We start from the raw sequence: 16,529 nt of genomic DNA, 5'->3' as shown, positions 1-16,529 counted from the left end.
TGCACCCAGAAGATTCCACATGCCAGTTCTTCTGTTTCTCTCCAGCTGGTATGTTGGAGACTCTGGGCAGGGCAGCTAGCCATAGGCCCCCTGGACTTACCACTTAGTCCAGGGGACTGAGATCCCCCCACACCAGAGTGGTCTTCAAGGCCACGCCTGGTAAATCGGGCTCTGGGGGGAGGGTGGGGGGAGAGAAATTCCTCCCCTATGCATACTGGACCCCATTCAGGACTTCTTTTCTTCCTAGTATTCATTTTCAAAAGCAGATGCACCTGCCCGACATATATACATTTTAACAACTCCCAAAAATATTCTTAATTCTCGATTGTTTCTAGGAATAAAAATGGAATTCCCTAGATTTGGAGGATAATATTCAAATTGGTCTCTAAAAATCAGTGTATATGTAGACGTGACTTCCTATACAGTGGTCCTCTCTGACTGCCAAGCCTAATACATAAACAATTCATCTATACATGGTATATAGACCCTTTGATATATTTCCCCTCCTCCACACATAGAGCCACTTCTACTCCCTCATTACCAATCCAGATTCGTTATCTTCCCCTTTATTAACCCTCTTTACCCTCAGTTCTTTAATTTGTTAGGCACCAAGATCGACCTCTTGCCCCAATAGGTTCTGCCCTTTCGCACACCCCTACAAAGCTCATTATTACTCCTTAACTCTCTCACCCCCAACCATCAGTACCCCACGTTTACCCTTTTTACTACACAGTTCTAATCACAGACCAAACCTGTGCATTTGATTTAACAACCCCCAACTGTTTCAAAAGACATAAAATGGACACATATGTCTTTTGAATATTTTATGTGTATTTTCTTTAACAGTTATAACTCTTTCTAAATATTCTTTTACCGTGATGATTCTACCCACTTTTTATCTTGTCTTCTCTTTGTGAGCTATTCAATAAGGAATTTGGTGGAAGAGTCTCTCAGTTTAATGCTTATGATTGAACTATGTCATGGGGATTGTTGAACTTGTCTTATGGCCCCCATATGTGCCGATAATGCCACGTGGCATTGTTCCTTGTTTGCATAGGCACATTAAAATGAGAAAATACTATACATACAAATAAGTTCTTGTCTAATAGAGATTGGAACACACAAATCTCATAGTGCAATGGGACTTTACACCCTGAACATTGATATAATGACCTGGCACAGGCCTCAGAAGAATGGGCATTCTCTATTCACCCCTGACCATGGAAGCTATCTACGAAACATCCAAGGTTTTTTTATAACAACACCTGGAAGCAATCCTCTACCAGGGAAGATCCTACCACAGCTCTGGCATCGGCCTGCTCAAAAGAGACTTTCCTTAGCACTAAGAAGACTTGACAACAATATACTCTCTTCTTTTACTAAGAAATTGATTTTGGTATCAGCATTCTAATGTAATATTATAAATTAAACACAAATATACAAATACTTGAAACCAGAGAAATTTATTGAATTCTTATAAAGATTTAGATTTTAAGTACTGCTTTATAGAGTAATTGAAGTTTGAGGTTATTTTAGTAACTGCAATACTTTATCTGTTTGCTCTTTAGTTTTACTTTGCTGTTGTTTCCAAAAGTCTATGGTAAACTTTTATTAGTTTATCATTATTTCTAAGTTAAAGAATATTAAAATAGAATAATTAATACAATATGATTACAGTTACAGTTATTAATAGTTGAGTTATTTAAAAATGTAATGGTATCAATATTATTTTTATACATGCAATACTGCTCTACCATGCCCACCAACATAATGTCAGTATAGTTTTCCCATTATTTCAAGATCCAACCCCAATCTTATCACAAAAAACTAATTTCTTTTGGTGCTAGAGCTGTGGTGCAGGTGGTAAGGTTTCTGCCTTGTGTGCACTAGTCTAGGATGGACAGCGGTTCAATTCCCTAGCATCCCATATGGTCCCCCAAGCCAGGAGTGATTTCTGAGCACATAGCCAGGAGTAACTCGTAATTGTCACTAACTAACAAACAAAAAACTGATTTCTTTTGATTACAGTTCTGTTGACTAGCCAAATTTCTGGTTTTTTGATTACTGTAAATTATCTAAGACCTTGCCTATTTTCTTATAATCACAAATAAATGATATCTTAGTCTTTCTGATTCTACTCATCATGACACATTTCATTTTTCCAGATAGCAGTAAACTACATTTTTTTGTTTTTCATAGCTAAGTAGTATTTTACTGTGAATATATACCTCATTTTCTTTAATCATGTATCTAATTTGGGGCACTTAAATTGTTTCCATATCTTGGAATGATGCTGCAATGAACACATGTGTTCATATGTGAACACACATTCTTTCTGATTAATGCTTTTGTGTTTGGTCAGGAAGTGGGTAGCTTCACAGACTGTTTTCTTTAAATAGACTTTTGTCCAGATATGTATGTATAAATTGCAGTTGTAAATGGAACAGGAAATAATGATATATCATATTTATGAATTAAGCTTACCCACATCACCATAGATTCTTTAGTTCAATGCCTTCCTATAGAGGATACTGGGTCATAAGTCATTCAACCCATATTGAAGACTTTAGATTTAATTAAATTTATCTACTCTGTTTTTTACTTTGTCTTTTTGAGATAGAGCAGAGAGGTTTCTGGGGTTTTTTTCTATTAATAGAACTCTGAAGAACATGGGAGAAATATAAAATTAAAAATAAAAATACCAGCTACTTTTCTGTGCTGCTTGATTAATTTCATTAGCTATTTGAAGGAGGCTAAAGTTTTCCCTTAATTCATATTTTTTACAATATACAAGCTTTGTGGATTATTTTAAGCGTGGAATTTTGTGTTCTTTTATACAGGTAGGAAAGAGAAAACTGATTAAAGAGTTTCATTACAATGTAGTTTCTAGCTTCTTGATTCTGTGCAGTGGGAAAAAAGTGGAAAGAAAATCTGCTGAAAATAGATAAGCAGAATGCTAGATAAACAAATTGAAGAGAACTTTTATTGTTTAGGTTCCTTTTCTGGAAAAGTTCTATAGGAACTGTTCTTACTAAAACATGCTCATTAATTAGCACATATTAAGCATATGTGCATATTGAAAGTAACAAGCATTTGTTTTATGACTGAAACCCAACTTACAATCATGCTTGTAATCATGAGGCTTAAATAAAGATTTAAAAAAACTAAACAAAAAATAAGAAGAAAGTGTAAAATAACAATGAGAAAGACATATCTTCAAAAATGAAAAGGAACATAGCTTGCTGGATTCTGGAGATCAAATTTAAAATAATATCAGATACATAAAATTCAATATTATATAGAATGAAAAAACAAGACAGTGAGAAATGAAATAAAGGAGCAAAGGATTTTACCCTTGAGACATCAAAGCTTTGTTTTTTTAAAAAAAAGAATGAAACAGACTGAATATAAAAACAAGTGAATGAACTGGAAACTCACTGGAAATTATCACAAGATTCAAGCACTTTCTTACTATGTGAAGGTAAGAACCAGAATATTTGAAGACAAATTTTAGTAATGAGACAAATAGCCAAGTAGAGAAAAATCTAATTTTTAGTTAATGAAGGATTGGAAGAATTTTCAGATTCTATTCAAAAAAGAAACCATAAAGTAAACAGAATAGAGTCTCTTTAAAGAAATAATAACTAAGAACTTCTCATATCTGATGAATGAACTAAATATTGAGGTAAAGGATAATAATATAATACACAAACTTGTATATACAAGAAGCCTTCCACTAAAACAATACTTATTTATGAACAGAAGTCAATGATAACTGGGCCGGAGAGATAGCACAGTGGTAAGGCATGTGCCTTGCATGCATCCAATCCAGGACAGACGGTGGTTAAAATCTCGGCATCTCATATGGTCCCCAAGCCAACTGGGAGTGATTTCTGAGTGTAGACCCAGGAATAACCCCTGCCAAAACAAAACAAACAAAAAGTCAGTGATAAGAAAATGGGTAAGTATTGATATAAATGATGATAAGTATGATGATAGAGAATAAGTCAATGACAGGTATTAGGGACTACTAAGTGAACAAAAATGCAAAGTATATAGTGGCTCCTGATCAGGTTATACAATTTTACAGCATAAATTCTATAGAAGAGAGATAAGTGAGATAAAATTATTGAAAAATAAGATATTTTGTGATCATCGGTACTGTCCTATAATAAATGTTGAAAGGGCTAGAGAGAAAGTATAAGGGTTAAGGCACTTGCTTTGTTTAGAGCAAAACCATGTGATCCCTGATATTGCATATGGTCTACCAAGTCCTGCAGATGATCCCTAAACACTGAGTGTGCCTGCTGATCCCCTATGCCTAGCAAAAATAACGACATGTTAGTATGCTTCAAGGGCAGAGAAACCTTGTATATCTTCCAGGGGTCTTCAAACTGTGGCCCGAGGGCCACATATTGTATTTATTCCCATTTTGTTTTGTTTCTTCACTTCTAAATAAGATATATGCAGTGTTCATAGAAATTTGTTCATAATTTTTGTTTTTACTATAATCTGGCCCTCCAACAGTCTGAAGGACAGTGAACTGACCCCTGTTTAAAAAGTTTGAGGACCCCTGTCTTAGACCAAGGGAATTCCCTTTCTTAATTTCTTTTTAATTTCCCCAATACTTAATGTACCTATGCAAAAAAAAAAGGCAGAAAAACTTGCCAGAGCAGCCCACCCTCTCTTTTTTTTGTTCTCATAGTTATTATTTGGTGGTTGTTTTTTGATGCTGCTGTGCTTTTTTTGTAGTTGCTTATTTTGAGGTTTTGTTTGTTTTCTTTTCTTTTTTTCCCTTTCTTCTTTTAAGTTGATATTTATAGACAGACTCCTCACAGTTTTTTTTTTCTTTTTTCCCAACAGAACCATATAACTTGAATCATCTTGTTCTGCCTCATAAATTGAGGGGGAAAAGAAAAGGATGGTACCAGGACCAAACAGTTGTATGAACATTGAGCGGAAACAAAAAGTGATCTGACTTAAACACCAAACCCAAAGTCAACGACAACAAAACCAATACCCAATCTACAACATGCTATACACAGAGGGAACCAGTTATACTAGCAGTCCAGGCAGCAAAGGAGGGAGATATGGGATGCGTGCTGGGACCAGAGGGAGGATAACACTGTTGGTGAGAATGCCCCCTGATTCATTGTCACTATGTACCTTAAATATTACCATGAAAGATTCATAATGCACTGTGGTCACAATAAAAATTATTTTAAAAAAAGATAAAGGCATGCAAAGGCAATGGCTATAGAAATTTAGTCTTTATCAGACTAAAAAAAAAATTAGCGACATATTGAAATTATATTATAAGGAGAAAACGTTAGACTGAGGAAGTAGCCCGAGTAATAGGGAAAATTTCAAGCATTTATGAGGCCCTGGGTTTTATTGGTAGTACTACATGACCCCAGAGCACTGCTGGGATTATATTTGGGATGGTAAAAGAAAGAACAAAACAGAGAAATACAAAACCATAAGTAGAGTTGCAAATAGAAATCAAAATTGCACATCAGAAAAATAAGTAAAACCAAGTGATAACAAAATATTACAGGGGAGGTTTTTTAAAGGGATTTGGTAAATAAAAATTAGTTGCTGCTAGAGGGGAAGGAACTAAATTTTGATAGAGAAAGAAAGAAAAAAAAGCAAATATTTGAATGACATACTTTGAAGAACAAAATAAAATATTGAGTGTAGCACTTATGAAACATATCCAAATGCAAAGATAGAAAGATTTTTTTAAGGCAGTAAAAATAGAAAACAAGCAGGAATCAAACTTGGTCCCATATATAAGTTTTACCCTAAATAGGAATGCTTTTAACTCACAGATAAAAATACACATGAAGGTCAGTGGGCAAAAACCTCCTAGATGATATATCTGGTTTGAATTCAAAAGACCTATATCGGACTGAAAAGCAGCAAAAGGCTGTAGTATATTATTTCAAATAATAAAACAAAACAAACACCAAAAAAAAAAGGCAAAAGATGTTGTACTCAACTTTAACAAAAATACTTGCAACCAAAAGTAAAAATGTTATGAAACTAATAGAATAGGACTTTGCGGGGGGGTGTTCAGAAATAAATTATATGAGGAAGGGCTAGGGTGCACAAATAGGGGGCACATGAGTTGTTTTTCACTGCATAGGTGGGCTGGGGCTGGGAGTGTATATGTGTGTGTGTGTGTGTGTGTGTGTGTGTGTGTGTGTGTGTGTGTGTGTGTGTAGTAGTAGTAGTAGTAGTAGTAGTAGTAGTAGTAGTAGTAGTAGTAGTAGTAGTAGTAGTAGTAGTTTCATGCCTTGAGCCCAAAGTCTGTGTTTGAGGGCGGGACATATAGCACCGGAGCATCAGCTCACTCCTTCCACCCTTTCTGATCATAATTAGGCATAAATAAGCACCTGCCTATCAACCTGAGATGAGAATTTCTCTGCCCACCCCTCCTGGCAGTCTGTGGGGCTGCCTTGTAAATGTAGGCAGGTTAGGTAAAGTTTCACAAAATAGCTGGATTCAGTGCCCAGGATGGCTCATAGCATAATCCAGTGTATGGCTCAGCTGTGTAGCAGCCCCCCGAGCAAGCACCCGTTGTGCAGCACCCTTTTGTATTGGGCACTGGCTACTTTTTCACTATGGCCATGTAGTTCTTGTGCAGTTTTTGTTCTGTGATATATGTGCGGCCCTTAGACCTCTGTGTGGCCTTTCAACCTTTGTGCCTTCCCGGTGCTAATGGTATGAAATTGCTGGTGTTGAAGTCCTTTTCGGGCCACCGTCAGGTGGAGTGGCAGATAGTTGGTAGGGGCTGGCTCTCCTTGGTGAGGGTTGCTAACAACAAGCTTATATAAAGAATTTGGTAGTTTTTAGGCAAACTTCCAGGATGATATTTCTTTGTGGCTGAAGGAGCAGAGATTGAAAAGTCATAGTGCTGCATGACTTCATGATCGAATTCTCGAGTCCCAGCTTCAGCTTCTCCATTAGCATATACTGACCCTGCATGACAGCCTGCAGCCCAGCAGCCCCCAGAGTTCTATCACCATGAATGGCCCTGAAGAACTTGTCCAGTCCAAGTCCTATTACAGTCACCGTCTTTCCCAAGCCCAGGACATTGTAGAGCTTCAGGTGCTTGATTGACCCAAATAGGGAGCTACTGCCCTACTGAGTAGGACTCTGTGATCCCAGGGCAACCACAAAATTTGGCTCAGGGCAGGGAGACAGCTGGGCCTCAGAGGCATAGGCCAGTCTCTGAAGACTTGGCCACAAAATCATTGTCTTTGGTGATGACAGATATTACCAGAGAAGGGGCTAGGACTGAGGAGGGCAGGGGACAACTCTGAGCTGATGAGCCACACCCTGTTACCTTCAAGGGTTACTCCTGGCTATGTAATCAGAAATCACTCTTGGTTTGGGGGACCATATGGGACGCGAGGGTATCGAACCGTGATCTGTCCTAGGTTAGCACATGCAAGGCAGACGTCTTACCGCTGCACCACTGCTCCTGCCCCATCTATTACTTAATCTTATTCTTCCCTGTGTTTCTTTTGAGGGGGGAGTTGATATTATCCCTGTAGATATATATGTGTGTGTGTACCTTTAGAATTTTAAAAGATGGGAGCTTATGGACATGAAACAGGAATTTCTAAGAAACTAGAAAATTATTAAATATTAATTGATATTATGTGGAGAGAAGAAATATAGTTTTATTTATACATGCACATTTTATCTTCAAGTGGAAAAACAGAGTATTTGTGAACAATTCTAAATTTCTGTGGAAGGTCTGTATGACTCCTCTTTATAAGAAAACAGTATGAGTTTTATTTTTAATTTTAGAAAGAACATGGTTTTTTTTTTACAATTTATGGTTCTTTTATTTTTTATATAATTTTTATTTTGACCAAAGTGGCTTACATATCTTTCACTGTAATATTTTAGGTACATATTAACAATGTGTCAGGGGAATTCCCATCACCAAAGTTGTCCTCCCTCAATCCCCGTTCTCATCTTGCAATCCATATCCCCCACACTCAACCCCCAGGCTTCTCGTATAGGTGGTCCCCTCTGTGTCTAGCTTACTACTTGGTGATCATACAACTGTTTGGTCTTAATAACCTCCACTCTTTCCTCTTCTATTTGAGACGCAGTACTAGATAGTTCAAGTTATGTGGTTTTGTATAAAGAAAAGAAGAGCAATAAAATGGTGTAAAAATCAAGTAAGCTGAAAATGGACAGAGAGCTTTTAGAGGCTTTCAACCTCAGTTTGAGAGAGAAAGGGGAAAAAGGAAGTGAAACACCACAACTATACAAAAGGAGATCTCACATTAAAAAAAAATAACCAAAAAAATTAAGTGGGCACTACAGCAATAAAGACATGCACCACATAATAACCACGGTCCTGAAATGAAGACATAACATGTTTTTTTTAATTTTTTATTTATTTTTTTTCTTTATTTAAAAACCATGATTACAAACATAACTTAGTGTTCCCTGTGGTTCTAAGTAAATTTTGTTCAATAGAATCTCATTTCAGTAAAAAAATAGAAATAAGAAAAGTTAAAAAGGAAGAAAAAGAGAAAGAGGAGGAAGGAAAAGAGAGAGGAAGTAAGGAAGGAATAAGGAAGGAAAGAACAGAGGGAAGGAAGGAGAGAAAAAATTAGTGAGGAAAGGAAGGGAAGGAGTGGGAAGAAGGAATGAAGAAAGGGAGGGAGGCATAATATAGCTTTATCAAACAAATCACATTTCCACCAATAACTGATTACCAAAGAATAAAATTCAATAGTCATATGAGTTTACCAGAGATTTTTTTTTAAACTTTCAAAAATGACAAAAAATAACTAGCCCTCTCAAGGTCTTCCCATAAATCAAAGAAGGGTGGGACACTCCTAAATACATTTTATGAGACTCTCTATCCTGATTCCTAAATCATATTCTAAAGGGCTAAAAATTGGTATCATTGATGAGTGTCTACCCATATTGATACAATCTTGTCCTGTTTTATCTGAAAAATGAAACTAATACCTTTAGTCACTAGAATACAACTTAATTATTAAAGATAAAATTATTTTGTTTGTGACACATATGAAATTTGAGATTACCATGCAAAGTGAAATAAATAAATTAGAGAGTAAGAAAGACCAGATTTTATTATGTGAATGACAATTTAAATAGCTTAGACTGTGATAAGATAGAGACAACAAACAAAGACAGTATAGGTGAGAGGAAGGGGTAGAGAGTATAATTCTGAAAATAACAGTGACCTGAAGCTTAGTGTGAATATTTATGTAGGGGTGTCTGTCAGCACACTAAAATTTATATAGCTTTGTAAATCAAGGGCAAATCAATATACTTTTTATCAAAAGTAACTACCCAGGGACTAGATACTGCACAGGGCTGACCTAAGTTTGATACTCAGACCTCATCTTGTTACATTTGTCCCCCAAGGATGATCCCTGAGCTTAAAGCCAGAAGTTAGTCCTGAATACCATCAAGAGTACCCCAAACCAGAACAAACAGTAAGTAGTTATCCAGAGTATTATTTTTACAGTATATAATATGAGTTTTCCTATCTATATATAGATGAGATAGACTCTTTTTGAAGGAGTTAATTTCATTATATTTTAACATCTTGATGTGTGATTTATATTGCTCTTCCTCATTAGGAAGCTATAAACTGCATTTCTTTAGTGGTAATTACCAAGGTTTGTGGGGAATATTTAATTGAAGGGTTTCAATGACAGACCCAAGCCTTATATCCAGATGTAAAAGTATTGTGTCATTGAAATAGAAGGAAATGCTAGTGGACTGTGACATAGACCAAGGTCTTTTGTCTGCAATAATAACTTGTCATTTTATTTTATTTTTATTTTTTTAATTTTTATTTTGATCATAGTGGCTTACATATCTTTCACATTAGTATTTTAGGTACATATTAACATTGAATCAGGGAAATTCCCACCACCAAATTTGTACTCCCCCTTCCCCATTCCCTTTCTGCAACCCATATACCCCACCATCACCCCCTGGGCTGTTAGAGTAGGTGGTTCCTTCTTTGTCTAGATTACTATCAGTGATCATACATCTATGTTGGTCCCTTGTTTCTCCCTCTATTTGAGAGGCTAAGCTAGATAAATCGAGTTATGTGGTTTTGTTTGAGGGAAAGAAAAGCAATAGAATGAAGTAAAGATTAAGCAAAAAAAATTTTAAAAAATAATAAAAATATGCTGAAAATGGGCAGAGTCCTTCTAGTGGCTATCAGCCTCAGTTTGAGAACTTAAAAAAGGTAATTGAAACACCATAAAAATACAAAAATAAATGTCAAATTAAATATCCAGTGAGCCCTAGAGCAATAAAGAGAAGCACCACACAAAAGTCTCAGTTCTAATTCAAATCAAGCCGGAGTGCAAAAAGAAAGAGAAAGATAAGATAAAATAATATAAAATAAAAAAGGACACATCAGCTTCAATATTTATACCAAAATAAAGACATCAAAAAATCAATCAAAATATATATATGTGGAAAAATTATTATTTTGTGCTTTTTTTTTTCTTTTTCCCCCTGCATAGGCACAGTAATTATTGGGGATATTGTAGAGGGAATTCACTTGGCCTAGGAGATACAGGGTTTCTCCATCCCTGAAGTATGCTGACATGGGATTAACTATAGACTCCTTGCATGATCTTTTACTCTCCCCTCGGTGCTTTTGTGGTGTATGGAAGACTTCTGCTTCGCCATGGATGGTAAAATCAGTCCTCTCTATCTTGAGATCTTGGTGACTGTGCAGCTCAAGGAATGGAGCTTATGATGAAGACTTTCTTTGTGGCTCTAGCAGTTCTGCTTCTTCAGTGTGGTTTTAATTCATCTTCTGTAGTTGGTATTCTTGGTCATCATGTTGCTCCTAGGTTGGAGCCTGGGACAGTCTTTCGTTATGTTTCTGGAAGACACGTTCATTTGTGGTTGTCTCAGTCAGACCTCTGAAATTGGAGATCTTGTTTGTTGAACAGATTGTAGACCAAAAGCTAGGTTAGAGCTTTTTGTCGTTGTTGTTGTTGTTGTTGGTCCCGGGATGCACTGTCTAGTCCTGGTTGTAACAACCAGTCATTTGTATATAGCAATCTTGTTGCACAGATCAAAGGGTGACATGTCTTCTGATTTTGTCTTATGGTTGGCTGGTGAGGAAGGATAACTTGCTCTTAGATCTAGTTGTTCCCATTTCCTGGTTGTCAGGTTATCAATTTAGAACTGGCATACATTGGCGTCAGAGCAGTATTATGACTTTGTTCCTGGAGCTGTTGTGTAGAACTCTGTCGTTTCTATGTTTGGGATCCAGGAGTCAAGGCTGGATGGTCGGTGCCTATTTCCCTGGAGTCTAGGTTGGTTCCCCATGACATACGTTTAGGGTGGGAGATGTCCCTGTGTTGTAAAAAAGTATAAGTTCTTATCCCTAGTAGATAAGAGCTTGTTTTTACACGTAAAATTTCCCCTATTTTTAATATGCCTTTGCAGGAAGAAGTGGTGCTACATTATATTGCTGGTGGATTTGGGGGTGAAGAGAGAAGAAAACAGACCCATGACAAAAACTAAATATATATATGCTCACACATATCTAAAGAAAAAAGAGTTTCTTAAAAGAAAAACAAGGATTAAATAAAAGACATAATTAAAGGAATAAAGTGGGGTCAGGAGGGATAGCATGGAGGCAAGGCATCTGTCCTTCCTGCAGATGGACAGTGGCTCACATCCCAGCATCCCACATGGTCCCCCATGCCCACCAGGGGCAACTTCCAAGCACAGACCCAGGAGCACCCTCCGAGTACTGCCAGCTGTGACCCAAAAGAAGCACAAAAGAAATCAAATCAAAAAACCACATGGTAATATCAATCAATACAGAGAAGGCATTTGACAAAATCCAACACCCTTTCATGTTGAAGACACTCAGTAAAATAGGGTTAGAAGGAACCTTCCTCAAGATAATTACAGCTATCTATGAAAAGCCCATAGCCAACATTATCCTTAATGGTGAAAAAAAAAAAGAAGCATTTCCATTAAAGTCAGGGACTAGGCAAGGCTGTCCACTCTCTCCACTCTTATTCAATATAATCTTAGAAGTCCTAGCAATAGCAATCCGGCAAGAAAAGGAATCAAAGGAATCCAAATTGGGAAAGAGGAACTCAAACTATCTCTTTCTGCAGACAATGTGATGATATACATCGAAAACTCTAAAGAATCCACAGTAAAACTCCTAGAAGCAATTAACCAATACAGCAAAGTGGCTGGCTACAAAGTCAATACATAAAAGATAGTAGTGTTTCTCTATACAAATAACAAAGCTGAAGAGAGAGAGAGAGTAAAAATACAATTCCATTTAAAATAGTATAAAAAAATATTAGGTACCTAGGAATCAACCTTACAAGGGAAGTGAAGGACATATACCAGGGAAACTTCAAAACACTTCAGAAAGAAATTTAAGAGGATCTAAGGAAATAGAAGAACATCCCATGCTCATGGGTAGGCAAAATAAACATAGTCAAAATGACTATTCTACACAAACTATTATATATATTTAATGCAATCCCTATCCAAATTCAACATCATTCTTTAAAGAATTAGAGCAATAAATCACAAAATTCATCTGGAACCACAAAAGACCCAGGATAGCCAAACACATATTGAAAAACAAGAAGCTGGGTGGCATCTCTTTACCTAACCTGTAACTATACTATAAAGCCATAGTGATCAAAACAGCATGGTACTGGAACAAAGGCAGAACCTCAGACCAATGGGTCAGAACAGAATTTCCAGACATAAACCCCCAGATAGTATAGCTGACATAGGGCCTGCCTTATGCATCCAACCTTAGTTTGATCCTCAGCAATGCATATGGCTCCCTGAGCATTCTCTAGGAATGATACACAGACAGGGGTAAATCCTAACACCACTGTGTGTGGCCAGATTTTTTTTTAAATCTCAATTCAGTAGATTTAGTTTGGGTTAGATTTAGATTTAGCAGAGTTCATCCTGCTGAACTTTCTCTGACTTCCCACTAAACTTTAGAATAGCCTTTCAGACCTTTCTTATAGAAGTTTTGTTTGTTTGGTTTTGGGTTATACATGCTAATGTTCAGATGTTACACATGGCTATGCACTCAGAAATTACTCCTGGTGGTGTTTTGGAGATTATATGGGATGCTGGGAATCAAACTATAGTTGATTTTGTACAAAGCAAACACCTTACTTACTCTAAATTCTCTCTTATATTCTTTATTATACTCTAAAATATCTGACAGAAACTTTTGCATAGCTACCCAATTCTGCATCTGGAATACTCAGGCTTTATTTCATTGAATTTTTCCAACTTCTTTTACCTTCAACATATCTGCCTTGTTCCTGCCTTAGCTTGCTGTATTCTTCCTTGTCATTTGTTTTTGTTACTGAAGTATAATTGTTATTCAATAACATCACAAAACCATTGCTGTGAAGTGATAGATGATGTAAATGGCATGCAATGGTTATTATTAGTATTTTTATTTATTTGGAATGTTTCATGACTAATTACCATATACAAGTAGGTAATAACCACATTGTCTCCCTTTTCATAAAAAAAGTGAAATAATATCAATTTCTTTCTATATGGAATGTTAAAATGTGAGAAGCAAATTTAGGCTAATCTGGCTTCTTAATTATATGATTAAGGAATTTATATAGACTACATATTCAGAATTTAATAAAATCTACTTTGGACCTTATTTGCAGATGTTAATTATTTACAAGTGCAAATCTGATAAAATCCTTCTCAGCTAATAAATATTTATTCAGTAGTATAGACCAGTCATTTTAAAAGTTAGAATACAAGGCCAGGGAGTCAGTGTAGGTAGTAGTGGATCTACTTTGTATGTGTGAGGCCCTGCATTGAGTTTGTAGTACTGTTTCCTCCATCCCCATACCTTGCTTCTTATTGCTTAGTTAGCTCAGATGGCCTCTAAGCATCACTACACTTGCTCATCAGACCAAACATTGATGAGTAAAGCATAGCTGGAAGTAGTTCCCATAAAATAAAAATATATAAAAATTTTAGGAGTATATTTCATGAAGTAAATTATCATGAAGATGTTCAAGAAGCATAATGTAATGATATATTTCTAAATCTGTTTTATTTTATTGTAAGCAGCATCTCAATTTATTAAGTGCTCTTTTATGAAGTAAGCACCAAAAATATTAAAACACCAAATTCAGGAAGTTCACACCTTTGGTCAGAAAATACATTTAGGAGCCAGAAAAATAGCATGAAGGGAGGGCGTTTGCCTTGCATGCAGAAGGACAGTGGTTTGAATCCTGTCATCCCGTATAGTCACCCAAGCCTGCCAGGAGCTATTTCTGAGCGTAGAGTCAGGAGTAACCTCTGAATGCTGCCAGGTGTGACCCCAAAACCAAATATATATATATATATATTTAAAAATAGTTAAATACATATATAATAACATAAAAATGTTAAAGATTGTAATAAAGTAGTAAAGATAAAATAAATCCTGAAATGTTGTGTGAATCCATAAATGTTGAGGGACTTAGCACTGGATTGTTTTTCTTGGAATACCGTATTTTTCAGCGTATAAGACGACTTTTGAATCAAAAAAAAGTCAACCGAAAATCAGGGGTCATCTTATACGCTGAATATATCCCGAAAAATGTTTCAATATGTCTCTAAACGAAAATTGTCTGAATATTGCCACAAAACGAATTTTCAACTTGATCCTGCGCCAATCATTGCAAGGCTGCTCGGACCGCCTCTCTAACTCAGCCAATCCAAGCAGGCTTTTTATGCATGCAAATTGGACAATGTTCTAATCTACACTGTAAAAAGACTGCTCAGATTGGCCAGAGTCAGAGAGGAATTCTATTACAATATAACCTTTGAACCTTTGCTTGTGATTGGCTCACTGTGGTACATACAGTTGCAGCACAGGAACATTCTGTCTAATACAGCGAATATAGGCCTAAACCTATGTTTTAACTGCAAAATTAGGGGGTCATCTTATACGCCGACAAATACAGTACCTAAAATATGTTTAAAAAAAAAAGAAGGGTTTATTGTCTATGTTGACTCCTCTTAGTTTGCTTTTATACCAGGAACTGAAGGTCATGCTCTCTGCTTTTTGATTCTTTGTCATTTTAGACCTCTTTTGATTAATCTGTACTTGGATTATGTAAATCAAGTGAAGAAAGGAATATAGGAGTGAGTAAGACCTGAGGGAGGATTTGGAGATAATTTGAGAAGATCAAAGATTGTCAAATTAGGTGACAAAAAGAAGCAAACAAAACTGGAGAGAAAGAGACTGAAAATGTAGTTTATATATAATATTTATGAATTCCAGATATAACTATCTTGTGGGAATGAAAAGTATTGAATGTTCAACCCAATATTTAAGGTAGAAAATAAACTATATACGGTACATGGAATAGTAAGTTATTATTTGTTGGTAAGACAAAGAGGGATGACCACAGAAACCAAAATGAACAGAGACAAAAACATATGAAACTGAAGTTTGTTGAATGTTTTAGAGTTGCAGAGAAGATTGATGGTATTGTGTAGAAGGAGATAAAAGTAGCTTAAATGAAGATGTTGCTTTATGAAATATATCTGTGGTGTAATTATATGGACTATAAGATATTTTGCAGGTTTTGGGGGGTATCCCCTTCATGTGTACCTGGCTCTGAATTAAGGACGCTGTCGTGGTGGGTTTAGTGTACTACATGGGATGACAGGGATCAAACCTGGGTGGACCCCCTGCAAAGCACTACTGTACTACTGCTTCTGCCTCTGAATATGGGATTTTCTCAAATAAATCTATTAATTGATTACCTAAATAGCTATTTGACTTATTATTCACATTAAATCACAAAATTGATCAACTAATTGATTGGACTTTTTATCCACACAATTTTACTGATCAGCTATAGAACAGGTTACTTGTAGAGAAATAATAACATGGAGGATATTGGACTGATCTGTTTAGAACTTTTGTATTAACTTTTGACATGATCTTATAAATTCCCCCTGATGTTTTTACTGCTTTATTTCATAATCATAGTCTAAAAAATGTGTCAATATAAAATACTTTAACTCTTTAAAACAAGTTATGTTTACTCTGAGCTGTGTTTTACTATTTTATCTCTAGTGCCTGATTTAAGATAACATTAAATGAATAACATGGATGTATTTACATGGATGTATTCCATTTGCACCTAATTTAAAAAAATATAATTGTGTCTTCATAGGTTAGGATCATCAAATGGTGTAAGATGCAGGTCATGAAATCTAGATTTATTGCTGTAGTTAGCGCAAATGATGGAGCATAAGTCAAAATAGTTACCAATACTTTCATAAATTATTGAAGCATTTTCATAGGTTCTTATTAGCAGAACTTAATGGACTACTAAAATTTGATGTAAAATTTTGACCTAGATGTTAAAATGTAAATTATTACTCTGCCACAGGATACATAAATATAATTCTGAAGTTATTCTATACAATTTTGAATTGTTAACTGA

At 35.8% G+C, this 16,529-nt stretch overlaps 1 protein-coding gene across 1 annotated transcript in view; it reads left to right on the top strand.

Annotated features, from left to right (window-relative positions):
• The window catches only part of B3GALT1 (beta-1,3-galactosyltransferase 1), a 726,928-nt gene that overhangs the window by 210,040 nt on the left and 500,359 nt on the right, over window positions 1-16,529 (top strand). The window lies entirely within an intron of this gene.

Source organism: Suncus etruscus, chromosome 5 (assembly GCF_024139225.1).
Source record: "Suncus etruscus isolate mSunEtr1 chromosome 5, mSunEtr1.pri.cur, whole genome shotgun sequence".
Classification (NCBI taxonomy): Eukaryota; Metazoa; Chordata; class Mammalia; order Eulipotyphla; family Soricidae; genus Suncus; species Suncus etruscus.
The sequence above is the reverse complement of the archived record's forward strand: the minus strand, read 5'-3'. Positions and strand labels throughout refer to the sequence as shown.